This window comes from Esox lucius, chromosome 22 (assembly GCF_011004845.1).
Source record: "Esox lucius isolate fEsoLuc1 chromosome 22, fEsoLuc1.pri, whole genome shotgun sequence".
In the NCBI taxonomy this organism is placed as follows: Eukaryota; Metazoa; Chordata; class Actinopteri; order Esociformes; family Esocidae; genus Esox; species Esox lucius.
The window spans coordinates 2859254-2879075 of NC_047590.1; the positions used below are offsets into that span (position 1 = coordinate 2859254).

General features: G+C 45.2%; 1 long non-coding RNA gene across 1 annotated transcript; it reads right to left on the bottom strand.

Moving 5' to 3' along the window:
* Positions 1-3266: 3266 nt before the first annotated feature.
* Positions 3267-19338, bottom strand: LOC105020067. Its single transcript, XR_828691.3, has 4 exons — positions 19299-19338; positions 4627-4719; positions 4322-4517; positions 3267-3827 (listed from the first exon to the last, which is right to left on the bottom strand). It is a non-coding gene; the product is annotated as an uncharacterized LOC105020067 (long non-coding RNA).
* Between the last annotated feature and the right edge of the window lie 484 nt (positions 19339-19822).

Consider the following 19822-nt stretch of genomic DNA (forward strand, 5'->3'; position numbering starts at 1 on the left):
CAATAGTTTCTCTCTCTTTCCGTCCATGCTCTTCGCCAGTTACCACGGAGTCCTCTGAAAGTGTTCATCTCTTTTCAACAGTGCAATGCCCTCTGACACCATTTTGCTCTACAATTTCAGCTTCTTGAGTTCCAGCTGTAGAGGCCAAGCAGAACAGTGGTGTGTTCTGTTTTTGAGTTGTTAAATTATTCAGTCCAGTAATAATATCCATCTTTACAGGATTTTTTGGTGTTAAGCGCAGATGAAAATAGAAAAAAAAGAGAAAGACAGAAGAGAGGAAAAGTGATGTGTGAAGTCAGAGCTTGGCAGGAGAATGCTTTGTGTTATAATGTGAATTAGCAATTGTAATTATTTGTTTTTGGCAAGCTCCCCTCTTCTCATTCTCTCTCTTCATTCTCTCTGTATTTTTCTCCCTTTTTTCTTTATTTGTCTTGCTTGTTCTCACTAAATTCTTTCAATTTTTTTATATTGTCATTGGCAACAGTTGTGTATGTTGCCAAAAGGAAGTTTTACAATAAACTAATATCAGAAATATTCTGAGCGTCAAACACAAATAAATAAAATGTTAATTTGTCAAAAAACTTTTTATATTGTTCAGAACATACTGTTTTATGTGAAAATACTGAACATTTATGCAATTCATCACTTACTTTTTCAAATATTTTCAACCAAACGCTCATATGGTGTGACTCTTCCAGGCATGTTTCACAAAGTTGAAATTTGAATAAAACTATGGAAAATAAAAGAACTCTCCTTAGTAAAGTACAGAATGATAAGACGGACGTCTGTTTGTAAGTTTTTCGTTTTCAAAGTCCAGGCATAATGTTTTGTGTCAGCTCCGATCAAAAATATGTTGTCCCAGAAATGGATATCATATGGTGTGACACTATTATGATATTCAAAGGGGCAATCGTTGTTCAACCAGGAAGTACTGAAAACACCTCAGCAGGACCGGAGGGGTTACAATGTGAGTTGTCTCTTGTTATTTTTTCAATAAATCAAATAATTTGGCACTCCCACTTCAGGACCCTTTCCTAGTGTCTTTTAGTGTGATGATACAGAAAAAAACAAGTCATAATTTTTTTTAAATTATCTGTTACCATGCTGCAGTGGGGATGCTTGTAGGATGCTAGCACATAACCACAAGGCCTAAACTTGTGCATAAAACCTCATATGGTGTGACACTATAACATAACTATATCCATTTGTCACACCATATGATATGAACTGTATTTTCCTACACACAGAATAATTATTAATTTGAGCTAACAATTTTTTCTAGTATTTTACAAATCATACAGCATATCACAACAGTGAGTACACCCCTCCAATTTTAGCAAATATTTGATTATATCAGTGTGACAACACTGAAGAAATGACACTTTGCTACAATGTAAAGTAGTGAGTGTACAGCTTGTATAATAGTGTAAATTTGCTGTCCCCTTAAAATAACTTAACACACAGGCATTAATGTCTAAACCGCTGGCAACAAAAGTGAATACACCCCTAAATGAAAAAGGTCCAAATTGGGCCCAATTAGCCATTTTCCCTCCCTGGTGTCATGTGACTCGTTAGTGTTACAAGGTCTCAGGTGTGAATGGGGAGTAGGTGTGTTAAATGTTCAGACCATAGGCCGCACACTGCATCAAATTGGTCTGCATGGCTGTCGTCCCAGAAGGAAGCCTCTTCTAAAGATGATGAACAAGAAAGCCTGCAAACAGTTTGCTGAAGACAAGCAAACTAAGGACATGGATTACTGGAACCTTGCTAAAGAAGCTAGGTTAAAGGTGATGGACTGGCCAAGCATGTCTCCAGACCTAAACCCTATTTAGCATCTGTGGGGCATCCTCAAATGGAAGGTGGAGGAGCGCAAGGTCCCTAACATCCACCAGCTCCATGATGTCGTCATGTAGGAGTGGAAGAGGACACCAGTGGCAACCTGTGAAGCTCTGGTGAACTCCATGCCCAAGAGGGTTAAGGCAGTGCTGGAAAATAATGGTGGCCGCACAAAATATTGACACTTTGGGCCCAATTTGGACACTTTCATTTAGGGGTGTACTCACTTTTGTTGCCAGTGGTTTAGACATTAATGGTTGTGAGTTATTTTGAGGGTACAGCACTGTTATACAAGCTGTACACTCACTACTTTACGTTGTAGCGAAGTGTCATTTATTCAGTGTTGTCACATGAAATAATATAATCAAATATTTGCACAAATGTGAGCGGTGTACTCACTTTTGTGAGATACTGTAGCTATGTGTAATGTATGTTTTGTCCTTTTTAACACATTTTTTTTCTCTTTCATCAAAAGAAAAAAAGTGAACTAGGCTGCACCCTAGTTTCATAGCCAGGCCGGCCTTGAACGCTTTGCTAATCCGAGTGTTATTCTTTTTCTTTTAGGTGACTTCTCACAGTCAAAGCAGCCTATAATTTTACCAATTAATTGTGATACTATTCCTTATTAGTGTGTTCCTCACACTAGGTGACATGTTGTAGAGTGTTGTGGTTCATCCTATGTTGTGACACTATATCATTTGGTGTGACATTCAGAATTGTGTTAGTGATGAATCAAAAAACTCTCAATGGAACACATGTAAAATAGTATCAGCAAGAGACACAAGAATTTTGTTAGATTGATAACAGGATTTGTTGGTATTAATCTAAAATATATTGAAAAATTAAGAACAGATTTCTTATTTTGCGTGATGGTTAAGAAGAATTATGGGAATAATGGAAAAAATTTACTGAATCTTCACAAGGAAATGCTGGATCTCAAGATAGTAATGATAAAGAATTATGATAAAGTGAATTTCTTAAGAAAGGTTTCCCACATTTTATATACAATAACCTTCATGTCACACCATGTGACAGTTTTAGACACTAATACAACAAATAGGTGAATAAATTCAGATTCCAATACAAAATCTTAATAACCACATATATTTTAGGAGTCAGTATAACACAACACAATACTTTTCCAAAAAAATAAAAGCTGGGTTATGTGTATTTTTTAAATATGAATTATGATGGAAATACTATACTGTATATATACAGGGTATCGGGTCAGGGTTACTCTATAAAAGTAGGGTATTGGTCGGGGTTCTGGCGTACAGGTCGTTTGGGTCTGTGTACCTGTAGGGTCACAGCAGATCAGTAATAAACAGTAACTGTAGCAGCAAATGTCAAGTGGGCAGTCTGTCTGTGTGTGTAGGTGTGTGTGTGTGTGTGTGTGTGTGTGTGGCGTTAGTACATGTTATTTTGTGTATGGACAGGCTGGTGTGTACGTGTGTGTGGAGTGTACAGAGTATTTCACAGTGACACACACACACGCACACAGTTGGCATGCTAAGACATTTGTCAGAGAGCGCTAGCTAATTGGACAGTGTGATGCTTCTGAATTGTAAACTATTTGGCAGATTTCATCAGATGCTTAAGTATTCTGTCTTCCTCTGCCTTCTCCCTTCTCCTCCCTTCTCCTCCCTTCTCCCCCCTTCTCTCCCCCTTCTCTCCCCTTCTCTCCCCTTCTCTCCCCCTCCAGATGCTGTAATGACTGTACATGCAGTAAAACAACTAAGAGGTGATCGCTAATCTTTCATTCTGTCCATCCCCAGGCCTTGGCTGCCCACACCTTGATCTTGCTGTGTGTTTGTCTCGGCTGTCGCGGCGTGTTCTCTTCGGCACTGCTGTTCCGGTCGTGTTCGATACCTACTCGATCTCATTGTCGGCTTCCCTGATGCAAGTCGTCAGAAAGGAATGGCAATGGGCGGGTCCTTGACCTGCTCAAACTGTACGCGCCCTATCCCAGTTCCCCGATTGCAAGAAGTATTCTGTGAAAATGAAGTCAAAATCGTGGTAAAATGAACCTAACATAACCCTTTTTGTAACCAAACGTGTCCCTTCATTTTTATTTTGCAACTGCAAAAATAACATATAAAAACGTACAAAGCCTAAAATGTTCTGGTATTCTTTTCTCTGGCAATCACCAGCTGGCTATTCTATTCTATTCTTCAGTTCTATTCTGTTCTATTCTTCTATTCTATTCTGTTCTATTCATCTTTATAATTCCAAGCCTCGCCCATTGCAGCATTCAGGCCTGTAGGAGTACCAATCTACGTACCAATCCCTGTGCAAATCATGTTTGAAAATCTTCTAAATCTGCCCGAGGTGCCAAAATCAGTGGCATTTAGTGGCATCTTTTGCTATTTAGCAAATATTTTAAATAGTATTTGAACCCAACACTGCTGAGAAGCCGGAAGAGGACATTGTAATTCATGCTGGTGCTCGCGCATCGCCTTGCCACACGGCCAGGCTAGAGACTCACCTCAAGGTCACGGCGCTGTGAGCGGAATGCTCATTTGGAAGTTTGCCCTCATTGCCAAGCCTTCCAATAGATGAGAAAGGACATGGATTCGGAAGATTCGACAACGCTGTCCGTCTGCGCTGGTCCGGCCTTTCATCTGTGGCAGCTGCTGTCCTATTCATCCTCTATATTTTATTATGACTCTCCGCCTCACTGTCTGGAAGCCATTTTAGTTTAACCAGAGTTGTTGTTTATTATTTTTTTTAGGAAATGTTCACTTTTTTTCCAATGAGAGAGACGGAAGGAAAAGAAAACAGAAAGCTTACCTTTTGTATTGATTTTCCTGTTTTTCTTTAATAAGTCCAAAAACTCCTAGCACACTCCCACACACTCTCCCTCAACCCCTCCCGTTCCTGTATCTTTCAAAACAAAAACACACAAGAATATATTTGTAAAATATGGGGATTGACAGTCTCACTTAACATAGCCCGCGGAGCAGTTTCTTACACCAGTACTGAAGCTCTCTCTCTCTCTCTATGCATGTTGATATGACAATAACAAATTGATGCTGTTTACGCCTCATACATTATTTGTCAGGGTTGTGGAGTTTCTAACTCGACGAGAAAAACCCTGGAGAGAATACAAAATGCCTCGGAATAATGTCTACACGAAAGAACCCTGCTGTCTACTTGCTTACTGCGCCAGGTTTTAGGAAGGAATGTGTTTTTATCTGTCAGATTTCAATATGAGTAGCTAACGGGCATGGTGAGAAAATACAAGAAATAAAGGTGTGCAGTTCCGCAAAGCTCCACCAGGGGACAGAGCATCTCCGTGTGTTTACCCCTCACTGACTGTTTTGCTGGTTGTCAAACTGCCTCTCCTCTCTTTCCCTCATCTCCTTCCCTCTCATCTCCTTCCCTCTCCTCTCCTTTCATCTCCTCTGCTCCTTCCCCCCGTCTTCACCTTGTTCTTTCTCTGTCCAACCACACTTCACCTAGAAGCCAAGATGGCTGGCTAATTAGAGACTCCTTAGTAGATGGGCATTACAAATGCACAGCGACCGGCTAGAATTACAAACAGATTTTAATTGCTGCTATAGTGATGTTTTTCAGTATTAGAGTGGCCCCACTCCTCCCCCTCATTCTAAAGCATTAGGATATGTAAATAAGCTTTGGAAGAAATGCCACCTCTTCCTTCTGTTTAACTCTTATCACTGTCTTCCTCGCTCCTTGTCTCTCTCTCTCTCTCTCTCTCTCTTCAGCATTCTCTTTTTCCTCTCAGTTTCTCACTCTCTCTCTCTCTCTCTCTCTCTCTCTCTCTCTCTCAAGACTCTCTGGCTCTCAAATCAATTCAATTCAATAGGCTTTATTGGCATGGCAGTTGTCACCATATACACAGCCAAAGCAAACATAAAGACACACATCAAATCAATGATGAGGCAGATACATGCTACTAGTAAAAATAGTACAATAAATAAAAAATAAGAAATATAGATGCGTATCTCTGGATGTGAAAGGAAACTATATAGATTTCCATTAAAAAGTTTGGGGTCAATGTCCTTGTTTTCGAAGGAAAAGCATATTTTGTGTCCATTAAAATAACACCAAATTCATTGCCTAGAAGATCAACACCCCTGAATCTCCTCTTCACTGTTAAAGTTGATACTGGTGTTTTGTGGGTACTATTTAATGAAGCTGCCAGTTGAGGACCTGTGAGGCGTCTGTTTCTCAAACTGGACACTCTAATGTATTTGTCCTCTTACTCAGCTGTGCATCGGGGCCTCCCACAACCTGTCTATTCTGGTTGGAGCCAGTTTGTGCTGTTCTCTGAAGGGTGTAGTACACATCGTTGTACGGGATCTTCAGTTTCTTGGCAATTTCTTGCATGGAATAGCCTTAATTTCTCACAATAAAAATAGACTGATGAGTTTCGGAAGAAAGTTATTTGTTTCTGGCCATTTTGAGCCTGTCATCAAACCGATAAACGCTGATGCTGAAGATATTGAACTAGTCTAAAGAAGGCCAGTTTTATTGCTTCTATAATCAACCATTTTCAGAAGGGCTAACATACTCACAAAAGGTTTTCAAAATGATCATTTAGCCTTTTAAAATGATCAACCTGGATTAGGAAACACAATGTGCCATTGAAACACAGGAGTGATTATTGCTGATAATGGGCCTCTGTAGATATTCCATTCAAAATAAGCCAGCTACAGTAGTCATTTACAACATTAGCAATGTCTACACTGTATTTCTGATCAATTTGATGTAAGTTCAGTGGACAAAATAATTACTTCCTTTGAAAAAAATGACATTTCTTTGCGACCCCAAACTATTGAACAGTAATGTACTGTATATAGCCGATAACAAGGAAGAAATAATTTTTCTCACAATCATCGTTGCAGCCTGTCTTCTCTGTGAGGGTAGAGTGAGACCAGCCTGTCCTCTCTGTGAGGGTAGAGTGAGACCAGCCTGTCCTCTCTGTGAGGGTAGAGTGAGACCAGCCTGTCCTCTCTATGAGGGTAAAGTGAAACTTGACTCCTCTGACAACAGACGTGCTTGTGAATGTGTGTGGTTGGTGAGAGAACCTGTCTCACCTCAGCAGCTACCAGGTCGACAAGGCAGTCAAGTCTGGCAAATACAAGTCCTTACATTAAAGGCATCTATTTGCCAGATGGGCCATAGTCTCTGTTGCATTTCTCCCAGCTTGTAATATGCAGCATCAATCACGGTCTGAAGGGCACCAGAGTGGTAGATTGTGTTTTATTGGTGGTACCTGTAACCTCAACATAACAGTAAAGGTTGGGATGCGAGAACAGTCAGTTTCTCTGCAGTCTGAGGTCAGTCCAGAATAGTGAGTTTCCCTGCAGTCTGAGACCAGTCCAGAACAGTGAGTTTCCCTGTAGTCTGAGACCAGTCCAGAATAGTGAGTTTCCCTGCAGTCTGAGGTCAGTCCAGAACAGTGAGTTTCCCTGCAGTCTGAGACCAGTCCAGAACAGTGAGTTTCCCTGCTGTTCCGAGACCAGTCCAAAGCTGCTGTATAGGAATATGTTTCCCTTGACACAAGCCTCTACGACCACACAGAGTTCTTCCACAACTGTGTCAGAGGCAGTCATTTTGAGGCAGTCATTTTGAGGCAGTCATTTTGAGGCAGTCATTTGAGGCCATCCGAGGTGTCATGCCGGCTTTGCCTACGAGATCCAATGCATACCTGTTTGTTGTCGTTGCCCTCATCCGTGTTCCTGACCACTCTCCCTATTAAAGTTCTTTAAGCCTCACCAGGGGAACCTGTGCAATGATTCATCTAAGATACGAGGGCCGTAAGAACTGTGTGTGTGTTAGAAAAAGGGGATACAAATGTAAAATCACCTGGACTCCATATTGTTAACAGCTAAAATATTTTTACTGTGATGATTCTGGAGTCAGCTTGATGGTGTGGGTTCCGATGGGAGTGGCTTTGTTCATATGTGTGTATGTGATTAGGTGTGTGTCTATGTGGGTGAGAGTTTGAGTATGCATAAAAGTGTGTGTGTGTGTGTGTGTGTGTGTAAGAGAGAAAGAGAGAGAGTGGCGCCACAAGGCCTGACTTAAATGGGGCAGTTGGCAGCTGTTAAAAGGAGAAGAAAAAAAACAAATTAATTTTGGGTGAACATCCGACAAGGGTACATTTTAATTTGCATTCGCTTCGCTTTATTCCCAAGGCCCCATCTTCATAAAAGCCCTGCGCTGATGATGACAACACTGAAGAGAGTAAATCTTTCCACTGTCGTTTTGGTCCCTCCGTCCGCGTCCCAAACCGCCCAGCGTAGCTTCCTCGGTGCCCTGCCTTCGAACTAGGCCACATCAAAAGGAGTGCACTAAATATGGAATGGAGTGCTGTTTGGCACGTCGGGTGAATCTGTTTCCCCTCTATAATATGCCAATGTTCTGGGTGTCTCATTATTGTCAATAGAACATGATTGATCCATTTAATCTGCCAATGGCTGAGTCCTGAACACCCACCCTGCTGCCTTTGTAGGGCGCTACCGTCGAACAGGCCTTGTTGGTCAACGGTACAACGAAAGTTAGTTAGGAAGCAGGGCGTAGTTAGGGACGCAGCCTGTGTTTTTATTACACAACAGGGGGATAGTTATGACATCTATAGGTCAGCTAAATTACACAGCGGTGTCTGGGGCTGTGATTAAACAAAAGGTCTCGCACGCGTCCCGAACGGCTCCCTCCACAGCCCACTACTTCTGACGGGCTCCGGTCGGAGGCGGTGGCATTTCGGAGACGTCCAAGGTCTTGTGAGGTCGACTCGTGTTGGGAAGTCCTGAAACGCTTCCCCGGGCAAGAGACTATTCTGGAGGCCCCAACGCGCCGACGCTAACACAATCTGGCAACAAAGCAGGGGTTTTTGACGGATGAGTTAGTCGTTGGAGACATTTCCGCTGGCACCTAAATTGGATGGATTTGAAAATCTTTACATCCTGAGCAGGAGCGACTAATCAAAATAAATTTCATATTTAACTGAATGAGCTCAATCATCACTCTTCATCTGTGCCTTATTTTGTGATATTAACGGAATACAACTGCAATGGAGTGATCATCAGCGTCCTAGCCAAGTCCCTTGCACACTACGTAGTGCACTTCTTTTGACCCCGGGCTTTCAGGAAAAAGAACGCCATTTGGGATTCCCCCGCACACAGAAATAATTTAGCAAGTGTTTTAAAGTCCCCTGTGTCTTCAGACATGGAATCTGCTGTGTTTGCACAATGTGAAGACGCCCCGTAAGAAGATGAAAAAGAGCAAGCGATAAACAAGTTCAACTAACAGCACAAAGCCACTGACTAATGGGGATAAGTACTGTGGAGAGGTTGAGAGTCAGCCAGAGAACACTGCCGGGAGTAACAGGACTGCACACACACACACACACACACATGCACACACATGCACACTAACACAATGTAAATTGCAAGCTAGTAGTTATAGGACCAGTGTCTGTCTCAGAGATAGACTTGGGAGCAGGAGCCCTGCAGGTCTTACAGGTTCCGTGGAATTCCGTCTGGACCGGGAGGGAAATTAGTAACGTTTTGGGACTGGCTATAGTTGAACTTTCATACTCATATTTATTTAAAATATTTCACTTGTGAGTGACTTCATTTAAAAACAAACTGTGCACACGTGAATGGAATACTCTGGTATTTTATTGTGGGCTGACGTGACTCGCCCCATGCTGTACTCTGCTAGGTGCCAAGGCAGAGCCACTGGGTCTACAGCGCCAGCAGCGTCGCTTTCTGATGGTCCTCAACCAGCTAGCTAGTAAACAAAGGGTGTGTATTTGCTGAGTCTTGTTGAGGGATCCAAACCCAAGACCAGGCCAACTGAAAACAAATGGCGAATGAAAGAATTAATTTACACCTGATCTCTCGATCCACTCATAACCACTAAACTGTGTGTGGACCTGACCCAGAAATGATCAGTCAGGAGATGATCGTCAAGGGGCAGTGTTGGTGACGTCATCAGGACGTCCCCTGAACGTCAGGACGGAATGTCAAAGTCTCCTGGGATTTCTTCTCCAGGATGTTACATGATTGCTGGGTATTGACACCAGTCATCCTGTTCCAGCACAGGGCTGACCTGTTTCCATAAGGGAGCCTGAAAAATCTGTTTCCTGTCAATGTGACACCTTTCAGTCGGTCAACCTGCCCTCCCGAGAGCCCTTCAAAGCTAAACAGGAGTCAGTCTCTGAAATACCCTTGTCAGATTTAGAATGTAGCTCGAATACATTCACACTTGCTGAATCAACTCATACAATGGAAGACCCAGACTATACTACTCCAACAGTAAAGCTCTGTAGTATATTCCTCGACATGTCTACCATGAGTGACAAGTGTTATGCTTCTGAGAGCACATGTAGATGCTTCTCCACAGCCCTTTTCCTTTTGCCCTGACCCGAGTAGCATCTGGTCTGGAATCTCTGAGCTCCAAAGCAAGGGCATGATATTTTCAACAGACAGTGGGGTTCTTTGTCATGCCGTGTTTGGTGAAGTCTCTGCTTTGTCCTTCTGCCAGTCCACGCTGTTTATTTCCGCGATGGTTTGTTTATTAACTGCCTACTGCTATACACAGACAAGTAGCTAGACAAGCCTCTTAAACATTCCAGGGTAATGTATGGTAATTTATGGTTCTTTGCAGCCTAAGAGGAGCGATTGAGGTGTGTTAAGTGTTGGTGTCGGTCAAGTATTGGCAGGCAGTTGATGTACACTTCATGTAGGAATACGTTCTCTTGATGGCCCTCAGCATAGCTGGATTCCTCACATATTTTTGTTTTAAAACAAATATATATTCAGCATATACCAACTACACACAGAAATTTCCCAACCAAGTCCAACCATCTTTGCCCCCGAAATTGAGCTTTTTTTCCATTGCTCACAGACTCATTTTGTTATCAAAACCAACTAAGAATAGAAGGACATCTTCATGCATGCCACGCCCTGGGAATCAAACCCGCAACCCTGGTGCCATGCACTAGAAACTGAGCTTCACCGGGACCCAAAACGCTGGATTATAAATGAAACTGTCAGTTTAGATCAGGATGGGAGAACAGGGACACCACATTCCACCCGATGAAAAATAAAATATAACAATAATAATAAACTCCAGTAGTGCATGCAATTATAAGAGAGACACAACTTTATCAAGTTCATCAGTTGGAATGATAATTATGTTATCACATCAATCATTATGTGTGAATCAATTCCTATCAGTGACATTTAATTACCATAGCCTTAACAACACGGCAGACACATTTGTCAACTATCACACACACTAATCAGCTGCCGTCGGCATCATGCTCGGAGACCGACTGATCGTAACTAACTCATCAGTCTGGTATTGGTTCTGCTTCATGAACGAAGTCCGCTGAAAGACAATAGCAACATTATGTTGGAGTCGGAATGGAGTTCTGAAGAAAAAAAACACCCTCTTTATTCAAGAATATTGCCTCCATCTCGGGCCAACCTAACTGATAGGACATTGACAAGAGAAAACAGCACTGTAACAAATAATGGACATCTTACTGGCCTTTGACCAGTTTTCTAATTCCTTTTATTCCTTAATGCTTTTCTTTCCTGGTTTTGTAAACATTGTTTCCGGCATCATTTCCTACGACCTGGAAGAGCTTCTGAAAATCAAAAACAGCATTACTCACTTTACGAACCGTGCTGGCGCTCACACTCCACTAAACAGAATCGAAATCCGATCCCTGATGCTCCGTTCCAACTGGCCAGTGACTCTAGTGCACACTGACATCTGTTTTACTGCATTCATACCAATCAAATGAACAGTGCAAACAAAGGTGACAAAACCCTGCATCACTAACCCCGCAAGAAATTGTCCCTTTCTGCCAATCTGAGAAATGCTCTAATTTTCCATTGCTTGCCTTCAATTGAAACCTCATACAGGAAGTAGCAGTGTCGCTCTCAACAAGGAAGTGTTCGCATGAAGCTGATTCTAAACGAAAGTGCTGCTTTCAGAACACAGACTGGACATTTTCCCGGGATTCATCCACTAAGATGGATGACCCCACAACAGCAGCTGTTGTCTTCATTAAGGAATGTGTAGACAAGGTTGTCACCCAGACAACGTCGTCTGAACAAATGCATACAGTATCTCACAAAAAAACTAGGCACACAGACATTAATGTCTATACCGCTGTCAACAAAAGTGAGTACACCCCTAAGTGAAAATTTCCAAATTGGGCCCTATTAGCCATTTTCCCTCCCCAGTGTCATGTGACTCATTAGTTTTACAAGGTCTCAGGTGTGAATGGGGAGGAGGTGTGTTACATTTGGTGTTAACGCTCTCACACTCCCTCATACTCATCACTGGAAGTTGAACATGGCACCTCATGGCAAAGAACTCTCTGAGGATCTGAAAAAAATAGTTGTTTCTCTACATAAATATGTCCTAGACTATAAGAAGATTGCCAAGACCCTGAAACTGAGCTGCAGCACAGTGGCCAAGATCATACAGCGGTTTAACAGGACAGGTTCCACTCAGAACAGGCCTTGCCATGGTCGACCAAAGAAGTTGACTGCACATGCTCAGCGTCATATCCAGAGCTTGTCTTTGGGAAATAGACGTATGAGTGCTGCCAGCATTGCTGCAGAGGTTGAAGGGGTGGGGGGTCAGCCTGTCAGTGCTCAGACCATACGCCGCACACTGCATCAAATTGTTCTGCCTGGCTGTCGTCCCAGAAGGAAGCCTCTTCTAAAGATGATGCACAAGAAAGCCCGCAAACAGTTTGATGAAGACTAAGGACATGGATAACTGGAACCCTGTCCTGTGGTCTGATGAGACCAAGATTAACTTATTTGGTTAAGATGGTGTCAAGCGTGTGTGGCGGCAACTAGGTAAGGAGTACAAAGACAAGTGTGTCTTGCCTACAGTCAAGCATGATGGTGGGAGTGTCATGGTCTGGGGCTGAATGAGTGCTGCTGGCACTGGGGAGCTACAGTTCATTGAGGGAACCATGAATGCCAAAATGTACTGTGACACACTGAAGCAAAGCATGATCCCTCCCTTCGGAGACTGGGCCGCAGGGCAGTATTCCAATATGATCACAACTCCAAGACGACCACAGCTTTGCTAAAGAAGCTAGGGTAAAGGTGGTGGACTGGCCAAGCATGTCTCCAGACCTAAACCCTATTCAGCATCTGTGGGGCATCCTCAAACGAAAAGTGGAGCAGCACAAGTTATCTAACGTCCACCAGCTCTGTGATGTCGTCATGGAGGAGTGGAAGAGGACACCAGTGGCAACTTGTGAAGCTCTGGTGAACTCCATGCCCAAGAGTGTTAAGGCAGTGCTGGAAAATAATGGTGGCCACACAAAATATTGACACTTTGGGCCCAATTTGGACATTTTCACTTAAGGGTGTACTCACTTTTGTTGCTAGCGGTTTAGACAATAATGGCTGTTGGTGATTCTGAGGGGACAGCCAATTTACACTGTTATACCAGCTACTTTCTATTGTAGCAAAGTGTCATTTCTTCAGTGTGGTCACATGAAAAGATATAATCCAATATGTGAGGGGTGCACTCCCTTCTGTGAGATTCTGTAAATCGGGGACCGTAAGCCACCTTGCTATGAACTACCTTGTGATGTGAGCCCTCCATACAGCCCTGGAAGCGTAATGCCTTCCATGCTTTACACTGAACAGGAGAGCAACTGATGTCTTTGATCTTGAGCCCTCCGTAGCCAATTTGAGAAAATCCTTTACACAGGTCAACACCTTTACACAGGTCAACACCTTTACCCAGCTCAACACCTTTACACAAGTCAACACCTTTACACAGGTCAACATCTTTACACAGGTCAACACCTTTACACAGCTCAACACCTTTACACAGGTCAACACCTTTACACAGCTCAACACCTTTACACATATCAACACCCTTACACAGGTCAACACCTTTCACTTTGAAGCCATTTGAAAATGCACCTTCAATTAATAAAGCAAGGGCTTTGAACAGGAAAAGGGATTTCAATAAACTTTGGTATTGGCTCATGGGCACCAGAACATCCAGGTTGAAGCTACTCTGCTAAACATTCCATGAGTAGGAGGCATATCCTGACAGTCCTGGCAGTTTATTTGATAACCTCTGGTTTTAACAGACAGATGACCAACTAACATAAACCCAAGGTAAGTGAGAACACATTCTGTACCAAACCAAAATAATACTTTTGAGATAATTTAATTGTAGATATTGAGATATACTTTTATTTGCATTCACACCTAATTAACATCCACCACTAAAATCCTCAGACATTTCTACAGCTCCATCATCAACATTTTTTGAAAAGCTTTTGTAAGTTGGTCCTCCTACAGAAATAATGAGTATAGCAGGTGCATTATAAAGTTGGTTTGAATGCAAACTGGTGTTACTGTAATTCACCACAAGGTGGGAGCAAATTAAGGAAATCTCCTTGAAAATTGCATCTTGAGTGAGGTTTTTATAACGGGGTCTATTATATAAATATTATTAAAATAATAAATGTAATTACTCATGACACACCCTAATGAATATATAAAGAAATACATCTAATTACAAAATGTCCATCAAATCTGGTCAGTAAGCCCCAGGAAGCTCAGTTGGGAATCTTTTCACTAGTGTTACATTGAACCACCAGAACCTTGGACAGCTCTAACCCTGAGGCATAGGGCTTAAACAAGGTTATCAAATGAAAAAAAGATTATCTATATAAATTGATAATCAAATGTCAATTTTTGCACTCTCCCTCTATTATTGAATGCATGCCTTCACAGTAGACCTTGCCCACACGCATACACATACACACTCACGCTGCCTGCACACTTGACATTTGCTGTTACAGTAACTACAGGAACCTAGATCAAACAGAAAACCAAACGTAGGTAACCAGCGCCCTAACACACTGACCTGACACTCATACTCCATGTGCACATCATTTGTTTATTGTAACTGTTAATAAAAGTCCTTGTGTATGGGTGTATTCCTCATGTCAATACCCTCTACCTTGTTTTTTAAACAAGTCTTTAAAATAAACGTTTTACTGTTGTTGGATACCTAGTGTTAGTTGGTGTGCTATTTTTAAACATAAAATAAATTAAATTAGACCTTGCTGTGGGTTACTGTAATGTGTTCTCATTTATCTACCAAAAAAATAAAAGGAAAAAGAAAGATTTTCTTATTTACGTTCGTTCCTCCCAATTCCTCTTAATAAAAATATTTTCAAATAGAAATTGTGTTGAACCTCTTTCTCTGTCTTTCAATCTTTCTGAATATTGATGCAATTTCTAAATTCCATTTGGCCCTTGTCCGCCAGTCTAATTTAGGTGAAGGGTACACCTCATATTTCTCTTCTCTTGTTAGCTACAAGCCTCACCATATTTCTGTAATAATATTTGTGTGTGTACCTGCAAGTTTTAGTGTGTGTAGAAGCCCCAGCGTGACTCGGGAATCCACGCCGTACGATTGATTACCCTTCACACACCCTTTTGGCTTCTTACAAAATAGCTACTTAAGACTGAATGTTAAAGAGTCCAAGGGCTCACTACTTTGGAAGGAACTAAATTAACCTAGAAAGTTACAGTTCAGGTCTTTGTGTCTTGAGCCCAAGACAACAGAAGATCAGACGGACTGTAAACATTAACACCATTCTACGGCTTTGGCCTCTGAAGACGGGCGGGGAGGGGGTTAGAGAAGCAACAAGGAGTGTCGAGCATAAGGGTAGAGGAGCAGGGCAGGGGGAGAGGAAGGGAAGGGCAGAAGAGGGGGAGAGGAGTGCCAAATCTCTCCTTTCTGCTAAATACAATCATGACGACGTCTGAAGACTCTTATTTTGGAAAATTGCTAGGTTTTTGCTAACTTACCTCGTCTTTCTGGGCATTGTCCTGAAAATATATTAAAACAATGAACAGTGACATTGTCCTATTCAAAATAATATTGGCATCGTTGTGCTTCATTTTATTCACTTTGTGAAATTATTAAAACGACAAAATTCTCTGTTCTGGGCCAAGTTGTGTGGGAATGTAGCTAGCTAGCTATCATTAACTGGTTCTTTTTCTGGCAGACCACAGCAGTTATATTGCACTAGCATGACAAACATATCTGACTAAGAATAAGAGCAAGGAATGTTAGAATATAGAGGCGAGCTACTGATTTGGGATGACCGAGAAAGTAGAAAGTCCTGCAGGATCATGCAATGCCACAGCATCAAGGCAAGTAATTGGTCAAAAAAGAAAACAGCTGCACACAGTAGGGCATGAAGTTCACAAGCAAGCTATTAGACAAATTTTAAAATTCAAGCTAGCTAGATAATTATGAAGTTCAAAGCTTGGAGGCTAATTATAAAATTCACCACAAACTGAGAAACACAGTTGTTTTGCCAGCTTTGGTTATGGACCTATATCATCTGGTTAGCTGTTACTGTATATCTATAGTGGGGAGAACAAGCATTTCACATTACTCTCTAGAATGTATTGTGTGCCACTTCTGTCATGGTCTGTAGATGAAGATAGCTATAGTGGGGAGAACAAGTATTTGATACCCTGCTGATTTTTCCTACTTACAAAGCATGTAGATGTCTGTAATTTTTATCATAGGGACACTTCAGCTGTGACATATGGAATCTAAAACAAATATCCAGAAAATCACATTGTATGATTTTTAAATAATTAATTTGCATTCTATTGCATGATATAAGTATTTGATCACCTACTAACCAGTAAGAATACCGTCTCTCACAGACCTGTTAGTTTTTCTTTCTTAAGCCCTCCTGTTCTCCACTCATTACTTGTATTAACTGCACCTGTTTGAACTCGTTACCTGTATAAAAGACACCTGTCCTGTAACAACTTGTCAAGGTGTAGTGTTGGAGGGAACCAGGCGCAGGCAGTACTCTCGTTCGTGGGATTTATTAAAACAACAAACCAAACACGAACGGAAAAACAATACTAATGACTGAATGAAATAAAAGTGCGCAACATGCGTCTTAACAATTAACATTCAAACAGTACATTCAATAACACTCACCGATTAAATGCACAGACAGCAACAATGACAGCGACAGCAACAATGATCCACAATGTGGGGAGCAGAGGGGAAACATATATACACATACAAACGAGCTAGATTGGGACCTGGTGTGGAAGATGGGAAACATGTGACAGTCCGGGATGTGTTCGTGAGAATATGGGAACTTGTGGAAATATGGCACGGTGGCGCTGCTGCTCACCGCACCATGACAGTACCCCCCCCCAAAGGCCCGGCCACCGGACGGGCCAAGACGAACCCCAGCCCAAGGGAGGGGGGGCGGGGCAGCACAGTACCCCCATCGGCACAAACCCGCCGAGGGGGCGGAACAGCCGAGACTAACCAGGGTGGCGGAGCCGTCGGGACAGGCCGGGGAGGCAGAACCGGCCGAAGATCAGGAGCCGGCGGAGGGTCAGGAGCCGGGAGAGCCGACGGAGGGTCAGAGGCCGGGAGAGCCGACGGAGGGTCGGTGGCCGGGAGAGCCGACGGAGGGTCGGTGGCCGGCGGAGGGTCAGAGGCCGGGAGAGCCGACGGAGGGTCGGTGGCCGGCGGAGGGTCAGAGGCCGGGAGAGCCGACGGAGGGTCGGTGGCCGGCGGAGGGTCAGAGGCCGGGAGAGCCGACGGAGGGTCGGTGGCCGGCGGAGGGTCAGAGGCCGGGAGAGCCGACGGAGGGTCGGTGGCCGGCGGAGGGTCAGAGGCCGGGAGAGCCGACGGAGGGTCGGTGGCCGGCGGAGCCGACGGAGGGTCGGTGGCCGGCGGAGGGTCGGTGGCCGGCGGAGCCGACGGAGGGTCGGTGGCCGGCGGAGGGTCAGAGGCCGGGAGAGCCGAAGGTGGGTCGGTAGCTGGAAGAGCCGAAGGTGGGTCGGTAGCCGGAAGAGCCGAAGGAGGGCCGGTAGCCGGAAGAGCCGAAGGAGGGCCGGTAGCCGGAAGAGCCGAAGGAGGGCCGGTAGCCGGAAGAGCCGAAGGAGGGCCGGTAGCCGGAAGAGCCGAAGGAGGGCCGGTAGCCGGAAGAGCCGAAGGAGGGCCGGTAGCCGGAAGAGCCGAAGGAGGGCCGGTAGCCGGAAGAGCCGAAGGAGGGCCGGTAGCCGGAAGAGCCGAAGGAGGGCCGGTAGCCGGAAGAGCCGAAGGAGGGTCGGTAGCCGGAAGAGCCGAAGGAGGGGCCGGGGCGGCCGGGACAGGAAGGGGCGCCGGGGCGGCCGGGACAGGAAGGGGCGCCGGGGCGGCCGGGACAGGAAGGGGCGCCGGGGCGGCCGGGACAGGAAGGGGCGCCGGGGCGGCCGGGACAGGAAGGGGCGCCGGGGCGGCCGGGACAGGAAGGGGCGCCGGGGCGGCCGGGACAGGAAGGGGCGCCGGGGCGGCCGGGACAGGAAGGGGCGCCGGGGCGGCCGGGACAGGAAGGGGCGCCGGGGCGGCCGGGACAGGAAGGGGCGCCGGGGCGGCCGGGACAGGAAGGGGCGCCGGGGCGGCCGGGACAGGAAAGGGCGGTGGCAGCCAAACCCCGGCAAGCTCAGGCGGTGCAGGCCACTCCTCCTCGGCCTCAGGCGGTGCAGGCCACTCCTCCTCGGCCTCAGGCGGTGCAGGCCACTCCTCCTCGGCCTCAGGCGGTGCAGGCTGCTGCCACTGGCAGGAAGGAGGCGCTGGCTGCTGCTCCAATGCAGCGGGGGGCGCTGACTGCCGCTTCTGGCAGGTAGGAGGAGCTGGCTGCTGCTCCAAATCAGCAGTGGGCAATCGGCGCCGTGGCGCAGGGACAGGGGCGGCGGAAGGCCGCGGAGCAGGAAGCGGTGTGCGCCTAATTGCCAGCCCACAGCCTGGCCAGCCTGCACGGGGTCGAGGAGGCACCGGACATAGAGGGGGCGCTGTCGGGACTTCCCCCGGGCACCCACTCAGCCCCCCCCTAAAATTTTCCTGGGGGGACCTCGGACCGGGCGTTGGGCACCTCGCCCTCTTCTTCCTCCGGCCTCGCCTGCGTCCTGTCCTTCCTGCCTCCTGCATGTCCTGCAGGAGACCCTTCACCAGCTCCCCTTGCTCTTTGGTGAGGGGCTTGACCACTCCATACTGGTCCATGCCCCACAGTGGCACCCTGAACCCATCTTGGGGCAACCCCCAGCACTGCTCCCCAAGGGGATCCTCCTCCACTCTCTCATAGACCGCTTTGTCGTCATCTGAGGAGAGGGAGTCAGACCCCCAATCGCCCCTCCAGGTATATACCCTCTCTGGAGGGACTGCCTGCTGGTTCCAGGTTTGGTGGATCATTCTGTAACAACTTGTCAAGGTGTAGTGTTGGAGGGAACCAGGCGCAGGCAGTACTCTCGTTCGTGGGATTTATTAAAACAACAAACCAAACACGAACGGAAAAACAATACTAATGACTGAATGAAATAAAAGTGCGCAACATGCGTCTTAACAATTAACATTCAAACAGTACATTCAATAACACTCACCGATTAAATGCACAGACAGCAACAATGACAGCGACAGCAACAATGATCCACAATGTGGGGAGCAGAGGGGAAACATATATACACATACAAACGAGCTAGATTGGGACCTGGTGTGGAAGATGGGAAACATGTGACAGTCCGGGATGTGTTCGTGAGAATATGGGAACTTGTGGAAATATGGCACGGTGGCGCTGCTGCTCACCGCACCATGACATGTCCACACACTCAATCAAACAGACTCCAACCTCTCCACAATGGCCAAGACCAGGGAGCTGTTTAAGAACATCAGGGATAAAATTGTAGACCTGCACAAGGCTGGGATAGACTACAGGACAATAGGCAAGCAGCTTGGTGAGAAGGCAACAAATGTTGGCACAATTATTAGAAAATGGATGAGGTTAAAGATGACGGTCATTCTCCCTCGGTCTGGGGCTCCATGCAAGATCTCACCTCGTAGGGCATCAATGATCATGAGGAAGGTAATGGATCAGCCCAGAACTACACGGCAGGACTTGATCAATGAC